Here is an 18,024-nt window from a genome sequence, read left to right as displayed (position 1 = left end):
TTGGTATCAGAGCCAGGTTCAAGTCCTAGTTTTTCACTTACTCATGTTGCAAATCATTTTACCTCTGATCCTCAATTCCCTTCTCTCTAAAATGAGGGTAATAATTCCTGCCTCCAGGAGCCATTATGAGAATTAAATAGTACAATTTATGCAAAATGTCTGACAGTGAAAAGCTACCAAATATAAAATGCTTTTTCTACCTGGTATGGATAGACCTTTATAGCTAATGAAGTAGAATCTGAAATACAAATTTTTAAAATCCTATTTGGCATCCAAAACTTATTAATATTGAAGGTGTTATTTTTCACACTGATGTGTTATTCAAATGTTAGAAAAAGGAAAATACTGCTGTCTTTAAATAGCATATATTTCACTTCAGGATATCTGTTTATAATAATGAACCAGGAACATTAGGCAGTAAGACCGTTCTGAAATCAGTGTTGGAGGCTGTGAGAACCAGGAGGATATGGAATGCCACAGCACCAGAGGTTATTGAGACTCGGTGCCCAATGATTAGAGCACAACTCATATAAAATTAAAAAGAAGACGAATTATTCTAGTACTAACTATTTATGATAAAAAATACATATGTGGCATCACCTCAAGCCAGTTTATAACAACTAAAATTCTATGAGATTTAGAAATCATTTTGATAGAATGAAATTATCAGTACTAATAAAAATACCTATCTTTCAAAAGAACAAGAATGAGCCTGTGAAATAAAAGGCCAGTTCCAGCTGCAGTTAAAGCAGAATATGTGTTATTTTTGTTACAGCAATTTTAAGCAGTCCTTCAAAAATACCACAGGCCAAAGCTTCAGTACCAGTATGAACATAAATCATGCTGCTAAAAGGTAAATATTTTTATTATCTCTAATAACTTTGTATTAAAAACATTGTGAAAATGCAGCTAGATTCTTTAAAAATCATTCTCAAACATGTATATGCATTTGAATGATGTGTAAATTATGTTACTAAGTTGGTTTTATACAATGCAGAGCAGAGCAGAAAAGAAAAAGATTTCACTCAGAAAGTTGAACTGACAACGCATTTATCTGGCTACAGCCAATAAAATATTTCAGCACAAACTTAAAGAAATGGTCTTTACATGCTCTAAAAGTAATAAAAATAACACCTTATGTTTATTCAATATTGAAAACATTTGAAGCCCCTCACTTAATCTTAACAATTCTGTAGCATAGGTATTATCAGTATCTGTTTTACTGTTAAGACAACCAAGGCAAAAAGCGGTTAATTAACCTGTCCAAGATCACAATTGTAAGTAGAAAATCTGAATTTCATTGTCTGACTACAGATCCCCCACTTTTATCTGTTACATTATGTTACTCCATCTCTGCTTCATATTTTCCTCATCCAGTAGTGGATAGCAATGTTGACTGGAGGCAAGGGTGGGTGCTCAATCTATATGATCTCTTTCAGCCTCCATAGCCCAATGATCATGTGATCTTAGAAGTGGATTATTTCAGACAGAGCCATACTGCTTCTGCAGGTGTTTGGGTATCCCTGGTTTCCTCAGGGATAACTTTTTGCACTTTTTCCAAAACTAAATCTGAAACAGAAAAGACAGCTACTTTCCTAGGTACAGCTCCCCGACATAGATGACAACCTCAGAATTCACCCAGAAGATAGACGTCCTGTCCTGGCATTAGAACCTTTTGCATAATTTGCTAAGCAGAACTGTCTGACAGTAGCCAAACAGTAATATGCAAATTATATTACTATAGATTATGAGCAATGACATCATTGTTAAAAGAACAGTGAGAAAGAAGAAAGATGAGATTACAGTATATGAAAGCTTCAGAGTAATTGCTAATTCCAAAGCCATAAAAAGCAAAATTCATATAGGATGGCCTGGTTCAATATTGTTGGATAACACAAGAAAGGAAATGGACCTCAGGGTAAATTACTAATAGGCAAAAATGTAGATAACTAGAAGTGTGTGATACCACTTCTACCAGTCACTAACAGAGGAGACAGTGAGAGGTGGCCTTTCATGGATGTGTCAAATAAAGCAAATGCTTAAGATTTAGGGTCTGAAAAAGCAACTAATATGCTAGAATCATTCTAAATATGATTTAATAAGGCTGGGAAGGGGAACAAAGGCCAGTTACGAGATTATTTAAGCTTTTCAATTCCTGAGATTGTTGTTTTCTGAATTAACTTTATTCCACACCGATATTCAAGGAAGGAGAAAAATAGAACATAGACTACTTATTATTGGAAGAGCAATTTCTCTGAAATAGTAGCTCATAACTTATTAATGTGTAGCTATTGCTACCCCATGGCTGCAATAATGAGCACAGGCTTCTCGGCATATAGTTAAATACATTATTAGTGACTTTCCCCACTAATAATGCTAACTTGTGTATTGGTGCCTAAGAAACTGGCAATGTAGGAAGGCAGTAGATTTTGTTTTGTACTTTTTTTCCATGCAAGAAGTCTTCACATGGAAATCAGCAAAACAACTGTTGTGACTATAGCAGTAAATTAGTTTAAATAGAAACTGTAACGTGTAATTTGTGGGCACTAAAAGTCTTTCAGTTACACTCAAGGATTTATTATCAATAAAGAATGATTACTTTCTATTTTTTTAAATGTTTCCCATTAAAAACCCATTAGGAAACTGGTACCAAAAAAAATCAGGATAAACCCAACACATAACCTCCAACAGATTTATACAATTTTTCACCAACTCTTTGGAAGGACATAGACGGTTAGAAATAGTGAGAGGATAAATAGAAGATGAAGCAGAGTTCTGGCCAACAAGCTATCTAGCTAACCTCAATTCTGACTGGCCCAGATACAGGAAACAGGCCTTTTTTTTCTTTCTTATTCCCTCTATTATCCTCCCCACTTTGAGAGATTTCTCAGAGAATGACCTTGTCTTTTGAATTTTTCTTTGCTTTTCTATTTTCCATACCTCTATCTGCTTTTTCTGCCTTTGGCAATTCAGATTCTTCTTCCGTATTTCTCGAAGTGGCCCTCTGATTCTTAATCTTATGATCCACCACAATGATGCAGACTGAAACATCACCACATCCCTGCAACAGCATCTTCCTTACCTACATCATCCTATCCCTCACAAGAATAGAACATCCTAAAGCACAACAGAGGAATCTAATGGCTCCCATTTGCTTCCACATCAAATCCAAATTCCTGATTATATGAATCATTTATCACCAATCTCCATCAATATTTATATGAGCATCTCCTTACAATTTTAATTAATCCTGTGTACATGTCTGGGTTTTTGTATGTACTTATACTTGCTTCACATAATGTTGCCTTCCCTCACTTAGGGAGGTAAGGCTTCCCCTGAGTGAACCATTCCTCTTCACATGCCACCTGAAAAGGGACTGTGCTTATTCTGTTTCTTCCCTAGGAACATCCAGCCCCATCACTTTATCTTCAAATTGACTTCCCTTTTACCCAACTCAAATGTCACCTCCTCCTGAATTCATCCCTAACCACCCATCTTCAAATAGCCTTTCATGACTTTAAGCCCAACGACACATTCATCTCTACTGTTGTTTTTTTTTTTTTTTTTTTTTTTTTGAGACAGGGTCTCTGTCTGTTGCCCAGGCTGGAGTGCAGCAGCGTAATCAGGGATCATTGCAGCCTCTACCTCCCAGGCTCAGGTGATCCTCCCACCTCAGCTTCCCAAGTAGCTTGGGACTACAGGTGCATGCCAACATGTCCAGCTAATTTTTGTATTTTTTGTAGAGACAGGATTTCACCTTGTTGCCCAGGCTGGTCTCGAACTAATGGGTTCAAGTGATCTGCCCTCATAGGCCTCACAAAGTGCTAGGATTATAGGTGTGAGCCATGAAGGCTGCCCTCAACTTTTCTTAACAACACTTAAAACATTCTATTGAATGAATTATCTGTTCAGTAGAACACAAGTTCCTTGCAAGTAGAATTCATGTATAACTCATTATTCTACTCTCCATGAATAATACCTGGCTCATGGTAAATGCTCAAAATAATATTAGTTAATAGGATTCAGATTCAATATAATGAAAGAAGTACTTAGTTATCTGCTCTTCCATCTAATATTTCATTGAAATTATAATAAAGAACAAATTTAACCCACGGTATCTCCATTTGAGTTGCTCAGAAGCAGACCCTGAGATAAGGATTCTATACCACGAGCAATTTCTATGAGAGGTAATGCCAGGAAACACTAATACAGGAAAGGAAAAGTGAGATATGAGATGGAAGAGATTCAATAAAGGGCCCACTATCAACAGATCATTTGGCACCTGATGCTTCATTCAGCTAAGCAACTCAGAAGCCAGAGTAGAACACACAACTCAAAGTTATCCCAACAGAAGGAAAAAGAAGCTGAGGTGTTTTCTCACCAATTCCTACTGGTCATTTGTTGAAGGCTGATGGGAGGAGACATTCTCTAGCTCCACCAGCCTGCTCATGGACAGGTAGAGCAAGCTCTACATCCAGACAGAACCTTCAGGCTAAGAGCTACAGGTGCTGACATTGAAAAATGTGATGGGTGCTGAAAAACGGGGAACAATGAGAGGATATAAGTGACTAACAGCATCTACTATGAACAATAACAGAAAGAAGGAAAGGGCCCACAAGTGGATGTGAATTTTAAAGACAAAATACTGATGGAAGATTTATGACTGAGAAGTGAACAAAACACAGAAATACACAGAAGAAGTCAAAATACACAAAGAGAAAGGCTAAACCTCAGGAATGGTGGTAGGTGAAAGAGGAGGGTTCTATCTATTTTATGGAATCCCCATCTAGATAGGATTGAGACTCAGAAGTTGACAGTGAAACATGAGGCTGAAGAGGGAGGGATTGATGCAAGCCTGTTTTGCAGAGACTGGTATACTATATCCCACCACCTGTTTTTGTAGTTTTTGCAGTTTTAAAGCATTGTTTATAAAATGAGAATTTGTGCCAGAAATTATACGTAGTTTGCAATGCCTAAATTTTTACTATCTGGCTTTCATAGAAAAAAATTTGCTGACCCCTGGTTTATAGAATAGAAAACACACATACTAGCCCTTTCCCACCCCTGGAAGTAAGACTGCCTGAAGCCAGGCACTTAACACTGAACAAAAAAAATGTGAGCTATCTTCTCTGATCATACTAGAAAAAAATAAGACAGTATGTTAATGTGCTAATTAAAGCCCTCCTCATCCTAGTAATTAGGGATTCCCAGGCTTAATGGTCAGTGCCCTAGTCACGAAGCAAAAGGCAGAGGATGCTGGTCAAGAAACATCTCCCACACCCAGAATCCCCAGTCAGTTTCATTCTTCCAGATGGGCAGCCCACCAAAATCACTAAATGTTTGACTAAAGCCAGCAATATGAAAGAGAAAGATATAAACTAGTAGAAAAATGGCTCCACCACAAGCAGTAATAATCCAGAGGATTTAAGAGTGCTTTTGAAACCCTCAAAATAATATTCTCAGAGATATTCCCAAAAATGTTGACTCTGCAAACAGAAAAAATATATTATGAAAAAACACAGGTGAATAAGAAAATGATCTTAGATTAAAAAATATAATTTAAGAGAAGTGTTACAAGACAAAACCCAGGAAGTCTCCCAAGACACAGAACAGTAAGCACAAAGAAACAGAAAATATAGACTAAAGAAACACAGAGGATATATCCAGAATGATCAATATTGACTAATAAATGTTGAGAAAGTACAGAGAGGGGAGATGATTAGCAAAAAATAAATACAGATGTCCCTTGACTTTCAATAGGTCAACTTAATTTTTTTACTTTGCCATGCTGTGAAAGTGATATACATTCAGTAGAAATCATCCCTCAAGTACCCATACAACCATTCTGATTTTCACTTTTAGCACAGTATTCAAAAAAATAACATGAGATATTCAATACCTTATTATTAAATAAGCTTTGTATTATATGGTGTTGCCCAACTGTAGGCTAATGTAAGTGTTCTGAGCACCTTTAAGACAGGCTAAGCCAAGCTATGATGTTTGGTAGGTTAGGTGTCTTAAATGCCTTTTTGACTTTTGACATTTTCAACTTACAATGGGTTTATTAGGACATAACTCCACATAAGTTAAGGAGCATCTGTATAAGAGAAAATAGTAAATAAGTAAACAAAGTTGTTCAGTTGAAACACAAAGATAAAGAAAAGATCTTAAAAACTTCCAGAGATTAAAAAAAGCAAAGTAATCAACAAATGAATTAGAATTAGTCTGATATCAGATTTTTTATCAGCAAAACTAAATGCTAGAAGAGAGTGAATTTATGCTTTCAAAGTTCTGAAAAAAATAATCTTCAACCAAGAAATATATGTCCAGCCAAATGACTTGATCAATTAAGTGTGAAAGTAGAATAAAGATCTTTTATTCTATGAGTGGTTTGCAAGATCTCACTCATTTTATCTCCTGTGTACCCTTCCTTAGGAAGTTAACTCAAGGATGTAAGCCATAAAGAAAACATAAGATCCAAGAAACAGGGTGACGTCCAGGGAACAGTGAAAGTAAGTCTCACAATGACAGCTTTGGAATGACCCTAGAGAGTAACCAGGGCAGACTAGACCCAGTGGATATAGCATTCCAGGAAGCAGGTCTTCAGTGGAAAAAAGGAACGGAATGGATTGAGAACTATGAAAAGGGTAAGGATATGATAAAGTCTGTTAGTGAAGTGTTTAAGCAGATAAATCATTGGGATTTGAAGCTAGAATATTCTCCCCTGAGTGGCAGAGAAGTCCTATATAAAACCTATTGAGAAAGAAGTATAACTTCCATAGACCCATAGAGAAGGAAATATATTACTAACGCACTCTGCCTAGCTCTGCAGACATATTTATCTTGTCATTTTAGAGGGAATATTGTTTATTGGCTTAGAAGATTGAGAAGTACCAAGGTAAAAAGAAGTGGTAGAAAGACTGGGTGTTATAATGTGTTTGTCTTACAACGTGGAGAGTTCAGAGGTACTGTCCATTGTCAATGAAATAAGAAATACAGATTTGATTATATTTTTGAAGTACCAAAGTTAACCTGTAGGGAAACAGACTATTGATATGATCATATGTAGAAAAAGAGGAATGGGGAAGTAAAGAGTAATATAAATAAATTCAGTCTTAAGCATATCAAGAAGAAAATATGGCCAGGCGCAGTGGCTCACCCATGTAATCCCAGCACTTTGGGAGGCTAAGGCAGGCAGATCGCCTGAGATCAGGAGTTTGAGACCAGCCTGGCCAACTTGGCAAAACCCCGTCTCTACTAATAATACAAAAATTAGCTGGGCATGGTGGCACGCACCTGTAATCCCAACTACTAGGGAGGCTGAGGCAGGGGAATTGCTTAAACCAGGGAGGCGGAGGTTGCAGTGAGCTGAGATTGCACCACCGCACTCCAGCCTGAGCAACAGAGCAAGACTCCATCTCAAAAAAAAAAAAAAAAAAAAAAAGGAAATAGTATATAAAGGTACTAAAGCAAGAAATAATGATACATATTAATTAGAAATATAGATATAACAATCCCAGCTACTCAGGAGGCTGGGGCAGGAGAATCGCTTGAACCCAGGAGGCAGAGGTTGCAGTGAGCAGACATTGCGCCACTGAATTCCAGACTGGGTGACAGAGGGAGACTCCACCTCAAAAAAAAAAAAAAAAGAAAGAAATATAGATATAACTGCCAGAAGAATCAAAACAAAAACAGTTAAACGTTGGTCATCTCTGGGGGTAGAGGGTGTGGCTAAGGATTGTGGTTTTTTATTATAAATTCTTCTGTATTGTTTGATATTTTTAACCACATAAATTTGTTATTTAAATAAAATTGCATGTTTATCAATGCACAGATAAATGAAAATATTCCTTAGAGTGTCTCCCTCACAAGTAATACAAAATGAATATGTTTAACTGTTGCTGGGTATCATCCTGACTACTAAAAGTGACAATGATTATACACAGGGAGCGTAACTCAACCCCATATAAGCTCTATTGCCACAAACTATGCCAACTTATTGTATGAAACAAATAGAAGCTACTCCAGTAAGTATCAGGTAAATTGTCACAATCATAATTTATTTAATATGGTATACAACTAAGAGAGCCAGAAAAAAAAAAGATATTTTTTCTTCCTCCTATGGGAGGTTTTGTTGTTTTGAGAAACATGTACAGTGTTTTGGCCACAGTGAGGTTCAGAAATAGCACTTGCATCTTCTACCCAAATGTATTTATGGCAAAGATAATTATGCACCCCATGCACTGATGCACTCAATGCATCAGCAACTATGGCAAATCTGAAGACTGTCAGCAAAAGTCTCAACTTCTTGTAGTCTCAGCTGAATAACCTTCATGAGGTAGCATTTGGAAAAATATTCTTTTAAAAAGTGAAGAAAGCAAAATGCATCAAAGTCAACACCTTGAATTGCACCTGGAAGCAAACTGTGGAACTAGAGGACAAAAAATATAATGTTCCCCCTGTGGCTTATCCTATTGAGAAAGAAGCCTTCACTTGTTCTCTGAGTTGCATTTTCAAAAGCTGTTCCAAGTAGACTGCATTGCAGTAATATAGTTTTAAGAAAGCAATGTGGACAGAAAGTCCACACTGATATTATTTAGTAAATGATCTAAACCATGCCATTTGGCTTTGGGGTACCTGACTTAAGCAAGAATGACCTAATAGCAAATCATTATCTGTCACTAAATTTGGGATGTTATCTTCTGTGTCACCTAAAATTCATGTAGTTTTAAACAGATACATCTTGATAAAATATTGATAATAATAAATATTTCTGACACTTAACTATAAGCCAGCAGTGCTGATAAAGCAAACTGCCTAATGATATAAAAGCAGAAGCAGGTCTGGCTCTTAGGCCAAACTGTGGCGCAAGTAGCCCTCAGCGACCCACCTCATTTGGAGCTCCACTCCTACCAGCACCCTATGGACCAAGCCCTGCCCTCTACAATATCACCCAGGTACTATTTCTACTTTACCAAATACATCTCTCCCATATGTGATTCTGTCCTCTCCTTGGTCCTGTCATTAGAAGTATTAAGACCATATTGTGGGAATCTAAGTAATATAAGAAAATTATTTCAACAATAAAAGCTACATAATGGAGAAGACTGAGTATCCATTTATGGACATTTGTATGCAACATGCTTAAGAACTAACAGGAGTAAAACACAAAAGAGCTGGCCAGGTCAGCTGGGTATGTAAGGGAATAACAGCAGTACACATTCCACTGGGAAAATAAACAAGGACAATGAAGAATGAGAGAAGCCTTAGGGCGACTTTGGAAATCAAGGTCCAGTGAAGAGGGGTACTATCACTCCTATTTTCTAGAGGAAACGTATAGGATATCAAAATGCTTACTAAAGTTGAGTCAAGCAGAAAACCCAAAAATCATTTTCTTTCCCTAAAATGACTTAGTTTCTACATGCTCCACATTTTTAATAGATAATCAAGCTTCTTAACTCTGTCACACATACTTTCAATGCAGCCTAATATTAAATTCCCTCAACTGATTATATTGTTTCACCAAATGCTTCCCCCACATGTATCATTATTTGTTAAGTATGAAATAAAATGATTTCAGACTTTAACACTTTAGTTTAATCATGGGGTAATACAGTGTACAATGTAGAAAGGAAAAAATTTAGCATTTTATAATGTACTTATTCTGATGGGACCAACCACCAAGTGACAAATGAATCATATTATTGACTATGCACTACATTTGTATTGATTTGGTGAATGTATTGCTGAATAGTTAATGGTATGTCAGCCATTCATTTACAAATACATATTTCTAAGGCTGTCATGCCAAGATATAAAATATTTCCTAGGAGCTGGTAGGAAATTTAGTGCAGATCACGTGTAATTCTTTAAAAACTGTTATTTTTTTTAACTCCACAATTGTTTGGACAAGTTATTTAGACTAGTCCACACTTACACGATCCTACTTAATACAGAGGGTGTATATTTCTATTGTAATAGCTTGTTTTGCTAAGTTATGTAGTGCACAATGCAACCCAAAAAATCTGAGCTGACCTTGTGTGGCTAGATTAATTGACAAAAGAATACCTAAACAGTTGCTGTGTGGTGAGTTAACCATAAGCACATGGGACAAAATGGAAATGTAGGATACACTAAGCCTGAACAATGTCATTAACTACGGACTCCTAGGAAAGTAGAATGTTGGGTCAACCAACATTCAGAAACTAACCAGGAATGACAAGAACTTTTTGAAAGCTAAAATGTTGGAGAGCTTGTGACTAAGAGGCATAAATACAAACAGCACCAGGAATGCAGCAGCCAAAATGAGAACGATTGTCACAAGCTATTAAGAGCTATGTAGTATAGAAAACTGCCACCCTAGCAAGACAGATGTGAAAAACAGCTCTCTAGAGTAAAGGTGGGGGCGGGGAGTGGGGGAGAGAGAGAGAAATAGAGATGAATGGGATGTCTATTATAGTAAAATAAAAATATTTTTGTAAAAGAAATAGAGATGAGATAGAGATAGAGATAGATAGAGATAGAGAGAGAGAGAGATAGAGATAGAGATAGAGATAGATGGAGAAATGAGGATGGAGATGGAGTTGGAGATGGAGATAGAGATAGAGAGAAACCGAAATACTTAAGGTTTTATAAATGTTCCCTTTTTTTTTTTCTTTGCTTTTTGAGAGGGAGTCTTGCTCTGTCGCCCAGGCTGGAGTGCAGTGGCGCAATCTCCACTTACTGCAATATCCACCTCCCGGGTTCACGCCATTCTCCTGCCTCAGCCTCCAAGTAGCTGGGACTACAGGCGCCCGCCACCATGCCCTGCTAATTCTTTTGTATTTTTTTAGTGGAGACGGGGTTTCACTGTGTTAGCCAAGATGGTCTCGATCTCCTGACCTCGTGATCCACCCGCTGCGGCCTCCCAAAGTGCTGGGATTACAGGCGTTGAGCCACCGCACCCAGCCTAAATGTTCCTTTAAAAAGAGCCATTTTAATCTAAGCTATCACAAGTCCTAGATCTGATAGGTGGTAGAGTTTTCCATATTATAAGTCTATATGAATCAACACGACTGTACTCATTCCTGAAATCCTTAGACGCAGATCTCATGGTGCTTAGAAGCAGGGGCTGTGATGTCAGACTGCCCAGGCTTGAATGCTGCCTCTGTTACTTGCTGATGAATAAAGAGAAGTTAACCTTTCTAAACTGTTACTTTGTTTGCACAATCAGGACAATACTGGGAACTACCTCACAGAGGTGTAGTGAAGATTTACCTCTTCTTGGATGTCTAATGGGCATCTCAAATCCAAAATGTCCAAAACTGAATTCTTGATCTTCCTTTCCTGAACCTGTTTCTTCCACTGTCTTCCCAATGCTTTTCCCATGATTCAGAGCAAAGCCTTGCATCTCATTGACTCTTCTCTTTCAGACGCCATATCTGTTGGCCCTATCTTCAAAATATATCCAGAATTCAAAACTTCTCGCCACACTCCACCCCTACCCTGATCCAAGTACCACAGTCCTTGCTTGGGCCATTTCAGCAGCACCCTACTTGACCTCCTCTTCTAACTCTTGCCCCCACAGTCTATTCTCAACATAGTAGTTAGAGGAGTCCTGTTAAAATGTCTTTTCTCAAACTATTCATTAACTTTGCATATTTCTCAGAATAAAAGCCCAAGTCTACAAAATCAGGCCCTTTATCAACTTTCTGACCTCGTCTCCAGTTGCTCTCCTCCTGGCCATGAGCAACTCTGCTTCTGAAACAAACATGCAAAGCATGCTCCCGCCTCAGAGCCTTCGCGCTATTCCCTCTTTCTGCGCCTTTCTTCTTCCAGACATCCAGATGTCTTTACCAGCGAGTTCAGGTCTTTGCTCAAATGTCACAGTCTCAGTGAGCCCTTCCCTAAATACCTTCTTAAAATGAAGGACCACCACATTCATACATCATACTCCCCTTCTTCTGTTTATGCCTTTATTTCCCCCCATAAAACTCACCACCATATAACACACTACATGTTTTATTTATTAATTTTAATTATTTTGTGTTTTCTCCCCCTAAAATATAAATTCTCTGAGAGCAGAGCTACTTCTCTGTTTGATTCTTCATTGTATATCCCCAGATCCTATTGTGTACCTACTCTGGGACATTACTGAGTTCAATAAGTTAATAAGTACAAAACACCTAAAAATGTATGACACATCCTAAGTGTACAATAAATGTTAGCTGTTGTTTACTCAGGATATTCATTTATGTAATTTCTCCTAGTTTTTAAGTCTTTCCAATATATACTGTGATTATAAATTACATTAGCTTCAAAACAGTTTGTTTCTTAATGTTTCACTTTTGTCTTTAATATGAAATTAATCTAACATTAAAAACTCATGACTATAAAGCTCCAAAGACATTCGCTAAAGATGATCTGCTAAAAATTAGTTTTTAATAGCTTTTAAATAAATATTTTATACTCCTTAAACAATCCATAAATACAGTTTCTATATTTTTCCCAAGTAAATTTTGAGTAAGAAGAATTATAAAAATTAGTGATATATAATTTATATATGGTTCTGTATTCATTTTTTATGATTTCTTAAAAGTTTCAAGCTGAGTTTAAATAAATAGTTAAAATAATTTCACTCAAGCTCTGTGATTAATAACTGAAATAGCACAGAAAAACATCTAACACACCAATATTTTTCTCTTGTCATTCTCTTTACCTTCTTAAATTCCAAAGATAGACAAACGGATGATTGATAGAGATAGAGAGACAATTGATAGATAGATAGACATAAAATAGAATACTATTCAGTCTTATAAAAAGAAGGAAATCCTAATAAAACTGAAGTACAGTGTGCTAAGTGAAATAAGCCCAGCATAGAAAAACAAATATTGTGACCTCATTTATATGTGGAATCTAAAACAGTCAAGCTTGCAGAAACGGAGCATAGAATGGTGGTTGCCAGGGGCTGTGGGGGCAGGTGCAGGGATGGGGAGATGTTGGTCAAAGAGTGCAAAGTTTCAGTTAGACAGGATAAACAAGTTCCAGAGCTTTACTGTACAACATAGTAAAACATAGTTAATAATACTATATTGATACTAGAAAATTGCTGATATAGTAGATCTTAAATACTTTCACCACAAACAATGTGTGAGGTGACAGATATGTTATCAGGCTTGATTTAATCATTTTCAATGGATATATATATATAAAATATGCTGTACACTGAAAATACATACAATTTTTATTTGTCACTTACAAAATCATCTGTACTGCTACATTCAGCATTTAAAATATGAAAATATTAGCATACATAATCTACCACATATACTAAAATGGAACATATATTATAAACATTCAAATCAATAATAGTAATATGGATTAAAAGCTGGTGTCTTTGAGTTCTAAATGCTCATTATTAACCTAATAATTAAAATCCACAGTTTAAATTGCTGAAAGTAGAGGTTTCAGTCAGGAAATGAACTCTGAACTATGACCATTAATTAAACAGGAAAATGAGTTAGTTACAGTCTAGGAAAATGTGCCATTTGGATGACTACTGAAGACACTGCAGAATTCAAGGAAATGCCTGTGACTGATCAGCTGAACTTGACCAGAATACAGAAATTTCAGCCAGTTACCTGGGCATAGAGGCAAACATCTACAGTCCTAGCTACTTGGGAGACTGATGCGGGAGGATCGCTTGAGCTGAGGAATTCAAGGCTGCAGTGAGCTGTGATCACACGACTGCACTCCAGTCTGTGTGACAGAGCAAGACTGTCTCAATAAATAAACAAGTAAATAAATAAATAAAATGTAAGTCAGGAGCTTAGAATAAGTTCTAGGTCCCTAAGCAAAATATTTCAAGAGGACTCTTATTCACTTCCCTACACTAATATATTCCTTTTCAGTATGAATTCTAAATGGATAGCCTTTTTACTTGAGCCCAATGCATTTAAAAGACAACTTTCCTACTGATTACACCTCTTGTAGGAGTCATATAAAATATATTAAGATCTAGGAATGTTTTTGAATTGATAATAAAAAAGTTTTCTCAATACATAAGGTTTAGAGAAGACAGAATATATAGAAGAACAAATCTGAAATGATTCTATAGATTTTTCTTTAACAAAGAGAGAGGATTTGGAGAAACAAAATTCAACTATCTACACACACACACACACACACACACACACACACACACAAAGTAGTCAGCCTATCTGAACCTGCCAACCAGGAGATTTTTTTAAAAAGTAATTCAGGAAGATAATACAAATGGTCAGCATTTAAGATCTCAGATCAAATTTTTGGCTGTTTTTAATAATTCAGCATGTAAGGAGCAAGCATAGTATTTTGCATGCATATTTTTACTAGTTGAAAATTGTTAACTATCCAGTGAGCACGTCTCTGTGGAAGGACTCACACTGCATAAGCATCTATTGATAAAATATTAACAGCAGAGTCTTTTATTTAAGCACTTCTCAAAATAAAAAAAGACTACCTGCAGCATAGAATAAAAATATTATATTTTAGCATCAAAAGATACAAATCTAGTTCCCAGATATAATATTAGTTACAAATAAACAAAAAAAAAATAAAAAAGCAAAACTTTAAGTTGTAGGATTTATGAACTTAGCCAAGCAGTAAAACACGCAGCATTCTGAAAAATGAATTACCATTGGGTGGGTGTCTCATATGACTAGCTCTAAAATGTGTGGTTTGAGAGTCAGGTGCAAATATTTGTGTTGTCTTATGTTGTCTCAACCACAAGGTCCATAGCTGCTTGTTCATGGTAGGAAGATAAACTAAGTACCATATATACAAGTTTGTTAGCAGAAAGGGCCATAACACTCCAAAGTTGGTTCTTCTGAAGAAGTCATAGGAACAAAACAGAATAATAAGTTAGGGCCCAGCGCAGTGGCTCACACCTGTAATCCCAGCACTTTAGGGGCTGAAGAGGGTGGATCACTTGACACCAGGAGTTCGAGACCAGCCTGGCCAACATGGCAAAACCCTGTCTCTGCTAAAAATACAAAAATCAGCTGGACACGGTGGCCACACCTGTAGTCCCAGCTACTCAGAAGACTGACGCAGGAGAATCAGTAGAACCTGGGAGGCAGAGGTTGCAGTGAGCTGAGATCGAGCCACTGCACTCCAGCCTGAGCAACAGAGCAAGACTCTGTCTCAAAAAAAAAAAAAAAAGAAAGAAAGAAAAGGAAAGAGGGCCCATATGTTTAGCATAATGCACAGAGAAGATTTTTTTAAAAAATCAAAACCTACAAGATGGAATTAGTGCCCGTGGGGAGGAAAGATACTTTCTTTCTCAGATACCTACTATCCATAAAGCCTAGCTATAAACACATGTCAGAAAGTTAGAAATATCTTAAGGCAATCAAATTTTTAAAAACAAATTATGTTACTCCATTTTGTCCATTTAAAAGGCAGACAATCCAGACCCTGAAGGCTGATGAAAATAGCCAAATTCAACATATAATGACATCAATGATTTAATCCTTTCATTACCAAGAGTATCAAAGACCATTCACATTAGTAGACAAAATCTTAAAAAAGAAACTGGAGGTGGACCTAGCATTTATATGATACTATATGATCAAGCTGTTTCCAAAAACCAAAGCTCATTGTCTAAAAATTGAACATGGAATCTGTTAAAATTGTTCCTTGTGAGTCTTGGTTGAAAGAAATGGTGGAGGTAACTAAATGAACTGGCTTCTACTCAAAAGGCTTAAGCCATTATGGTCCACTGGGTAAAATGTATAAAAATGCCAAATAGTTAATGTCACTATCAGGACCAACAATTGTTGGTTAAAGCTGCATTGTCAGCAATGGAGAATGTAATTTTAGAAATATAATGAAAACTCTTCTATGATAATTCATAAAAGTAATGTATACGGAATGAGATGATGTGGGAAAGGGGTACAGTATTCCAAAATAACACTTGATCCCTGGTAGTACTGTTTGATATTTGTTGCCACAAATCCTCAGTGGTGGAGGTGGGGCCTAATGGGAGGTGTCTGGATCATGGCTGTAGATCCTTCATGAATGACTTGGTGCTGTCATCACAGAAATGAGTGAATCCTCACTCTTAGTTCCTCTGAGAACTGCTTTTTAAAAGAGCCTAGCACCTGCCGCTCCCCTATCTTCTGCTTCCTAGTGCACCCTGTGATTTCTGAAGGCAGCAGCTCCTCTTTGCTTTCCACTGTGACTGGAGGCAGTCCAAGTCCTCGCCAGAAACAGAGGCTGATGCCATGCTTCTCGTACAGCCTGCTGTGAGCCAGGTAAACCTCCTTCTTTAAAAATTACCCAGCCTCGGGTGTTCCTTTACAGTAATGCAAACAGACCAAGATATCCAGTTATACACAAAAGGATACTGAGCTTTCACTTCCAGGAGCTTCAGGAGCCACCGGTTACAGTGCAGACATGGCCAAGTCCAAGAACCACACCACACACAACTGGTCCCGAATATGGCACAGAAATTGCCTCAAGAAACCCCAATCACAAAGATACGAATCTCTTAAGGGGTGGACCCCAAGTTCCTGAGGAACATGCGCCTTGCCAAGAAGCACAACAAGAAGGGCCGAAAGAATATGCAGGCCAACAGTGCCAAGGCCATGAGTGCACGTGCCGAGGCTATCAAGGCCCTGGTAAAGCCCAAGGAGGTGAAGCCCAAGATCCCAAAGGGTGTCAGCCACAAGCTCCATCGACTTGCCTACATTGCCCACTCCAAGCTTGGGAAGCGTGCTCATGCCCACATTGCCAAAGGGCTCAGGCTGTGCGGGCCAAAGGCCAAGACCAAGGATCAAACCAAGGCCCAGGCTGCAGCTCCAGCTTCAGTTCCAGCTCAGGCTCCCAAAGGCGCCCAGGCCACCACAAAGGGTTCAAAGTAGAGATTTCCATCTGCCAATATGAGGACAGAAGGACTGGTGTGACCCACCCTGCACTGCCGTCTGCATAGGGCTGGTGTCCTCCTGTGCTATTTGCACAAATAAACCTGAGGGTAACACTCCTCCCCTACCCCCCCAAAAAAGTATAGATTTGTAAAGTCTGAAGGTATCAAGGAAACGTTCTAATTTAGCCTCTTATTTAAATGAAGCCTTTCACTACAGTGATTTTCTAAGTTTATAATTCAGAAAACAGAATCCCCTCCCATCATTTCCTTTTCTCGACAATTTATCTGCTAAGGAATCTGGGTCCTTCATTATTAATTATTGCATGAGCTGGACTCGGTAGCAATCAGGAAACAGCTTCATTTTTCTCCCATCACTGCATTCAAACATTCTGTCAGGTCTCTCCTCCTCTAGCCTCGACAGTGTCTCCTTCAGATTTCTTTTCATGATAATAATTGTGTCATCCAGTATTAAAAAGTTCAATCTTGTCTAACTCAAAGCATTAATCTAATACTTGATTTGGAGCGTCCCCTCCTGTCAGCTCGGGAATGACTCAGTGTGAGGGGAAGAGAAGCTGTGAAAAGACACAGGGGAGGACTCTGTTCTGGTTTTTTATACTCCTTTCTTCTCTCCCTATCCCACCCCCAACCTTGCCCTTTCCATTTCTGAATCCTGGGAGATGGCAGGGATCAAAAAAGGAGCTAATTTATACTTCTCATTTGACTGTCAGATGCCCTGTGTCATAGCAGCCTTCCAAATACTGGATCTCATTAAGTACATCTGCAGATTCTTGCGAGACTCTCAACAAGTTCTTGTGCCCTACATGTTTCCTGCAATAGACAATGAGCTCTTTAGCTGACGGCTCAGAATCACCCGCGCCCCTCAGCTTTGCCCCAGTAGGCAGCCCTCTTAGGGTCCACTTGACTCACAGGAAGTACAATGAACTTGCAGCTTGACAAACTGCTGACTACTTCCTCCTTGCCCCGCAGTCAAAGGCAGCTCTACTGTGTTTTCTATCCTTTGTCTTTTCCAGAAGAGAAGCAGAGACCTATTATTATCCCGCTTTGCTTCAAATTATGGACAGTCACATGTCAGTTTCTCTCAAGAAAAAACTCACTTTCTGCTCAGCTAGATGCAAAGG

General features: G+C 37.8%; 1 protein-coding gene and 1 pseudogene across 4 annotated transcripts in view; one reads left to right on the top strand and one right to left on the bottom strand.

Annotated features, from left to right (window-relative positions):
* Positions 1-18,024, bottom strand: part of SLC44A5 (solute carrier family 44 member 5) — a 392,569-nt gene that overhangs the window by 341,284 nt on the left and 33,261 nt on the right. The window lies entirely within an intron of this gene.
* On the top strand, positions 12,975-17,966 carry LOC131383555 (large ribosomal subunit protein eL29-like; annotated as a pseudogene).

Source organism: Hylobates moloch, unplaced genomic scaffold, assembly GCF_009828535.3.
Source record: "Hylobates moloch isolate HMO894 unplaced genomic scaffold, HMol_V3 SCAFFOLD_5, whole genome shotgun sequence".
Classification (NCBI taxonomy): domain Eukaryota; kingdom Metazoa; phylum Chordata; class Mammalia; order Primates; family Hylobatidae; genus Hylobates; species Hylobates moloch.
The sequence above is the reverse complement of the archived record's forward strand: the minus strand, read 5'-3'. Positions and strand labels throughout refer to the sequence as shown.